The following is a 7,978-nucleotide window of genomic DNA, read 5'->3' as shown; positions in this document are numbered from 1 at the left end:
ATAAATCTGAGGGCCGACCCCGTGGCACACTCGGGAGAGTGCGGCGCTGGGAGCGCAGCAGCGCTCCCGCCACGGGTTCGGATCCTATAAAGGGATGGACGGTGGTGAGCACGGTGCGGCCGGTCACAAAAAAGACAAAAGACAAAAAAAAACAAAGATAAATCTGAGGCCCCACATTTTGGTTCATAAGTTCAAATGTACAAGAACTCAATGGAAAGAACCTATTTCGGCAGCAAAAATTAAATCTAGGGATTTTAGTTGATCATAAAATTTATGAAAACATCTTCTTTAAGAAAATATATTAATAGGAGCACATTATCCAGATGATCCCAAAGAAATTGTCTACCATACTTAGTTCTGTAAGACTTATTTTAGGAATGTTGTATCCAGTTCAGATAGACTATGTGAATTGGAACACTGTTAAAATAATCAACATATTCATGAAAATTAAGTCTGAAAGATTAAGGGTCTGAAAAACATGTCATATGGTGACTGAATGGTGGAAAGGACTCGGAATATTTAACATAGGGAAGCAAAGACTCCTGGAGATTTTACAGCTGTCTTCAAACAGCTTCTGTTGTTAGAAAAAGACATAGACGTACAGATTTCAGATTATCCTGAGAGGAAGATTTCAAATGATGATGGCCAACAATGGAATGAGAAACTCTATATGGCAATGATCTCCCCATGCTAGAAGTATCTAAACGGAGGTTGGATGATCATTTAATTCATATATCATTATCGTCTTTGATGCTGGTGGCCCAATGACCTTTACAGTTCCCTTCAGGTCTAAGTTATCTGCTGGATGATTCTCAAAACATCCTTTAATTTTGAAATTTTGAAAACTTCAGGTCATAGAAGCAATCAGTAAAATATCATTGAAGACACATCATCATGTGAGTCTCATCTCTGCAAATTATTTTTAAGTAAAAAAAAATAAAACCCATACACATCTTCAAAGCTTAAGACAACTAGACAACTACATTATACAATTGAACAAAATGCATTCTTACTTTAAATGTCATTGGTAACAGGAAGCATTAATATTCAGGAAGAGAAGATGCACTGTGCTGATATAACTAGCAGAACTGAAATTTGATTCAGGTGGAGAAAAATATGTATGAATTCTTAATCAAAACTGTTGTTATTGCAGCTAGGGTGGAGATTCCAAGGGGCAAGAGAGTAGCATGCAAAGAATGACAAAACCATGGCAGTGTGCATAGTCCAAACATTTTATAGAAAACCTAGGTCACCAAAACCAGGAGTGAAATCAAAAGAATTAATCAATGGGAAGACAACACAAACAGGTATCAGAAATGAGAAACATGGAGCCAAGAATCTGGCCAGGGAGATAAAAACAGGGTTTGGGTAACAGCCTGGAGCCGTGTTCCCTGGAAACCCATTTAGATGCAGTGTTCTAAATATGAGGTTGGAAGTTCATAGCATAAAAAATGAAAAATAAATTTGAGTGTGTATGTGAATGTGTGTATTTGTTTTACAAACTGTTTATTCTTATTAAAGAGTCCTTCAGTATATGATAATAACCTTTCTTTTTTCTGCTACTATTTTCTCTTTTATAAAACAATGATCATTGCTAATAATTTTGTTTGTTTTATTTAATGGCAATAGGAAATACTAACAAACTCGGGCTAACACCTTCATTCATTTTCCTTTTAATTTCACTGGTCTGTGAAATTTAAAAATCTGGAAACAATTGGCCCAGAATATGTATTCATGTTTACAATTTGCTTTTATGATGTCAGAATGATATGTTAAGTTTGGACTAAAAAATTTTTTAAAAAATCAATTCACCTAGCAACTGCAATATCAATAACAGTACAAATTACCTCTATCATACCAAACAACTTTATTAATGTTTAAATATTCAAAATTTTTAATTTTAATTAACATAAAAATATTGTAAAGACTGCATGGCATTCCTTTTGTTTTCATTTTCTGGTACCGTTGTTTACTAACTGCTTTGATGAATGCCAGGTAATTAGCTTTATTGTTCTGTGAGTAGGACATGCTTATTTACAAAATGCAAATAAGAAAAAAATCAAAGTCAATAATTTTCAATAATTAAATTTAACATACTTCAAATATTAAAATCCATTACCTATCAATATTTGTAAATGCATACAAGAGTTCTTAGTATTCCAATCTCAAATAGAATATGTCTATGGCATCTAATGATAGTTTGACTCATGTGACTCTGGCTGAGTCCTGCTGGGTACTTATTGCAGCCAATGTATCAATTATTTTGAAGATCATAATAAATCATGAGTATTAACTCTATGCATATTCACACATAAAATTTAAGAGGCAGTGTGTTAGCCATTAGGTCACAGACAAGCCTATTATTTTTCTGATCCTGTTTTCAATTCTCATCATGAGAAAAGAATGAGACAATGGATGATATACAACTGTAAGTTGTTTCTAATCACTGAAAATTGTCATGTCACAAACTGAAATAAAACCGACCTTAATTTAATTTGACAATATTTCTAAGCAAATGATTCAAAATGCACATCAAAATTTTGTAGCGTCTTACATTGTTACCTTCAGTTTTCACTGTGTGTAAATATGCTATAAAATAGACTTCCAATTGATAAAATGCCAGATAATATAGTGCCTACCCTCGTTTCTATCTAGCCACCAATATTATAGATGCACATATCAAAAGTGAAGAAATTAAACATGACTAATGACATTCATATGGAGTATAAAAATATCATTTCTGCAAGAGCTAAATTAAAAGCCCCAAAATAATATGTGTCATTTTCTTATATTAGCATGTTCCAAATTAAGAAAGCAGCATGTTCAGCTAAAATCTTAATGTATGAACAGCCTTTGGGAATGAAACAAATTCTGGGTAACTAAGTTGTTTTGAAAATAACTTTGCATTCATTAGTTTTAAGTAATATTAAGGAAAATCTTAACAGCAGTTCCCCCTAACACTTTCAGACTGATAAATCCAAGTGTCACCAAAAAAAAGTTAGTCACATAACATTTATACTAATCATTTCATTCTTTAGATAATTTTTCTCCTAATCCTCTGCCAAAATCTGAGAAAGAAATAGAATCTTTTCTCTGCATAATTTTCCCCCCAGCAGACTGCCTTGCCAGCAGCAGCAGGTTAATAATAGATGCTCAGCGACTCTTAAAATATTACTAGTAGAGGCAACAAAGAGCCTGGGGTTAATGAGGTCACTTAGGGTCATTCTGCTCAATAGATCTACAGTAATACTTTGCTAAATCTGTATTTTTTGAGTTTGAAAAATTTAACATCTTCCCTAAGATTTCCGAAAATTCCCAGGAGTTTACATTCCCAAATTTGACTCTGAGCTCCTGCTCCCAATATTAGCTCAGTTTGGGGTAGCCCCTCCATCTCATGCAAGCTATTTCTGTTCTGCCTTGTGCCTATGCAAAAGTGGAAGCTAACTCTGCTCCTTAATTTCTACAATCTTTACTCACCCATTTATTTTTGTGTCTAGGAAACTCTATAAAAGATTTGGGATAATAGAACTATATATATATATATATCACAGAAACATGAACAACTTGAAATTTAAGATTAGGCATTCTTCTTTCTCCAATACCTTCTCATTCATTTGTCTTCTCTTACCCTTCCTTCTTCTCCTTCTATTACTAATTCCCTACTTTTAGAAATTTGTAAACTGAGCTCCAGCCTCCTACCATGCTATTTTATCTTCCATTCTAGCTTCTCCTCCTCATCTATGCTATTTCCCTGTCTTGTTTGCCCCTCAAGGGAATAAAATATATATAGCTCACATTTTTTTTTATGCAGACTAGTTCAAATTTCTCTTAACAGCACTGCCTTTCACACTGCCTACAAAACCAACATCAAAGAGCTATTCCTTTAGGATTCAAAGGTGTTTCACCGTTTAAAGTCTCCCATCTAAAATTCATAATTACTTAGAATGGCATAACCTTAAGCTACTAAGGTTAAAATATTCCCTGCTTAATACCCATGGTGGGGAACAAATTCTCTGAAGATGACTTCAGACAATTAAGCCCTACCAAAAAATGCACATACCCCAAGATATTGGAGACATAATCCAGGTAACAGTGTATAGGCAGAAGTCAAGATTCATGAGCACTGGATGTGCTTGGCATGTGTGTTCATCTGAGGCAAACATTCTTACTTTTCCCTTTTATACACAACCACATTAGGGCAATTTAGTTATTAAGACTGTCTCTTAATGTTCCAATGAGTTTTATAGCAATTTACTCAAAAAAAACCCAACCCCAAAACAGGAAGTAGATTTCCACTTCCCATCATGAAGGCATACCAGAATCCAGAATTAACCTACTGACATAAACAATTAGAAAGCTGGAAAAAATATAGACAATAAAAACTATTTTTAGATATCGGATCACAAGTAGAGCAGGGCTGTGATGTCAAAGAGAGAGAAAACAAATGAAGTAAGCCTTGTGTTTGTCCATAATCTCTACCTTGCAGCAATTACCAGACAGCAGCATAGGCAGGGGGTATCTAAAAGAGCCTAGAGAAAGAGCTCACATTTCAGGAAGGCAAAGGTGGCTAAAATTTCCAGGGTAGAGTACCTGAGAGATAGAATATGCAGAGAAAAAGTTCCAGAAATTTATCTTGGGGTAACAAAGTCTGTGGCTAACAGCAGTCTATGTACATGTATGGGAAATCCCACAATACCAATCGAGGAGAAACTTTTATGGAAAGAGCAATTGCAGAAAGCTGTAAATGAAAAATTCTAGAGTTCGCATATAGCCTGGAATCATTCAAATTTCCCACAGCCACAGGAAAAGGCCTCAGTGAACACAAAGAGTATTCATTAGAAACTGCATAAGGGGGCCAGCCCCATGGCTCACTCTGGAGAGTGCGGCGCTGGTAGTGCTGAGGCTGTGGGTTCAGATCCTATATAGGGATGGCCGGTTTGCTCACTGGCTGAGCGTGGTGCAGACAACACCGTGCCGAGGGTTGTGATCCCCTTATCAGTCAAAAAACAAAAAACTGCATAAGGGCCTGACACTAGAATTAGGGTTGAAGTAAAGGTTACTCTATACTTGCCCTAAAGAAGCTTTAAAAGAAGCCTCAAAATAATCAAATTGATAATGAGTTCACTTCGCTGTCTTCCATAATAAAGTTCAGTATTCTTTACAGGAAAATAACAAAATCTAGGCATTCAAAAACATGAAGTTTAAAATGTCTGGCACCAACCAAAAATAACTAGATATATGGAGAAACAGGAAAAATGTGAACAATAACCAGAAGAAAAATCAGTCAGTAGAGACATACTTAGATGTGACAGAGATGATGGAATTAGCAGATGAGGATGTTAAATCAATTTGCCTAAATATGCTAGATATGCTCAAAGATGTAAGAAAAAAAATGAAAATAGAGAGAAATGAAAATTTTTCTTTAAAGTACCAGATAGAACTTCAAAAGATACAAAAAAATAAATTTTCCAAAATAAGAACATCACAAAATAAAATTAACAGCATATAGACACTGAAAAAATAAGTATTAGTATACTTGAAGACATAGTAATAGTACTTTCCAAAATGAAGGACAGAGAGAAAAAAAGGTGTTGAAAAAAATGACCAGAACCTCAGTGACATGTGGGAAATATCAAAAAATTTAATACATGACTAATGAAACCCCTCAAAAGAAAGGAGGGAAAACAAAGAGGAGGAGGAAGAGGAAAAGAAGAATTAATAATGCCAAAAATTTATCCAAATTTGATAAAAATGATAAATCCAGACATCAAATATGCTGAATAAATCCCAAGTAGAATGAACATAAAAGAAATCACACCAAGGCTATCATAATCAAATTGCTGAAAACCAGTGAAAATGAGAAAAAAACTAAAAGGAGCCTGGAAAAAAAAAAAAAAAAAAAAAAAACAAGAGGGACAAATTATTTCAGTGCAAAAATTAAAAAAAAAAAAAAAAAAAAGGGGCCGGAAAAAAAAAAAAAAAAAAAAAAAAACAAGAGGGACAAATTATTTCAGTGCAACAAGGAAGGACTGCAGAGTTGTATCAGAAACTATGCTGTATAAAAGACAATTAAATTGCAATCGCTAAAGAACTTAAGGTGTGGAAGGTGTCACTCAATTTAGAATTCTATGTTCAGCAAAAAAAGATTTTTTTAAATAAAGGGTAAAAGAAAATTCAGGCAATCCTGCACTATAAAAAATGTTGAAGGAAGTTCTTCATGCAAAAGGAAAATGAACTAAGAAGAAATTTGTATCTACAGAATGGACAAAGTATACTGTAAGTGGTAAATATGTAGGCAAATATTTCAAAATAAATTTTATTCATTATTTAACCTTTTTAAAACACATGGCTCACCTTCTTTGTCCCCACATAGCCATAGTGTGCACTATGTTTACATATGTGTGTACGCGTAGCATTTTGCTTACTCTTCTTGACCTATTACAGTGGTCTGCATTGCTTCCAGAGCTACTTATTGCCAAATGTCTCTGTAATGGCATCTCCTGGAATGACAAGGGATGCCCTTCAATAAGAGTTGGTGGTTGCTGACAAAATACACTTTGTGGAAAAGAATGTGAATCTTGTGACTCATCAACCAATGGCTTACTTGACTTCCTTAAAAGTGAAAACATGAAATAAGAAGAAAATACTGAAGCAACTGTTCAAAGTAAAAACAGTAACAATAGCAATGTATGATGAAGTTTATAACCTATGAAAATTTAAAATATTCAGTAGTCTTTCCTTATCAGTGGTTTTGCTCTCCATGGTTTCAGTTACTCATGGTCAACTGCAGTCCAAAAATAGTAATATATTTTGAGAGGGAGAGACAGACCACATCTGCATAGCTTTTATTATAGTATATTGTTACAATTGTTCTATTTTATTATTAATTATTATTGTTAATCTCTTACTATGCCTAATTTATAAATTAAACTTTGTCATGGGCATGTATAAATAGAAAAAAACATTATATATATAAGAATTGATATTATCCATGGTTTCAGGCATCCATTGGGGGTCTTGGAACATATTCTTCACACATAAAAAGGAACTATTGTATGGCAACATTTTTTAAAAAATAGTGTGGATATCAAAGCATACTGTTGTGAGTCTCATACTTTATATATAAGTTTTATGATATTATTTGAAGGTAGAAAATGAAAGTTAAAAATTTCATACTGTAACCTTACAGTAATCACTAAAATATGAAACAAAAAAGAATAGGTAATACCTCAATAGTGGAGATAAAATGTAATAATTAAAAATGTCTACCCCAAAAGATGGCAGAAAATTTTTTTAAAGGTGCAAAACAAATGCTGTCAATAAAAAATAAACAACAAGGTAAATTTAACTCTACCTCATAGATAATTACATTAATTTTGAATGTTCAAAATACATTAAAAGGGGCCGGCCCGGTGGCGCACTGGATAGTGCCCCGCTTGGGAAGCGCGGCGGCGCTCCCGTCCGAGGGTTCGGATCCCATATACAGACCGGTTCCCGCTCACTGGCTGAGCGAGGCGCGGGAGCAACACCGAGGCTTGCGATCCCGTTGTCGGTCCCCGGCCCGGTACGGGGGCAACACTGAGGGTTGCGATCCGTTGCCGGACATGGAAAAAAGACAAAAGCCAAAAAAAAAAAAAACATTAAAAGGCAGAAAATATTAGAGCAACACTGAGGGTTGCGATCCGTTGCCGGACATGGAAAAAAGACAAAAGCCAAAAAAAAAAAAAACATTAAAAGGCAGAAAATATTAGAGCAACACTGAGGGTTGCGATCCGTTGCCGGACATGGAAAAAAGACAAAAGACAAAAAAAAAAAAAAACATTAAAAGGCAGAAAATATTAGATTAGATGAAAAGGCAAGACTGTATGCTATCTACAAGAAATTTACATTAAATATTAAAACATAGTTAAAAGTAGTGGAAAAAGTTACATAATGCAAACACTAATTATAAGAAAGCTGGAATTGCTCTTATTGTGAG

This window comes from Galeopterus variegatus, unplaced genomic scaffold (genome assembly GCF_000696425.1).
Source record: "Galeopterus variegatus unplaced genomic scaffold, G_variegatus-3.0.2 Scaffold4754, whole genome shotgun sequence".
Lineage (NCBI taxonomy): Eukaryota > Metazoa > Chordata > Mammalia > Dermoptera > Cynocephalidae > Galeopterus > Galeopterus variegatus.
The sequence above is the reverse complement of the archived record's forward strand: the minus strand, read 5'-3'. Positions refer to the sequence as shown.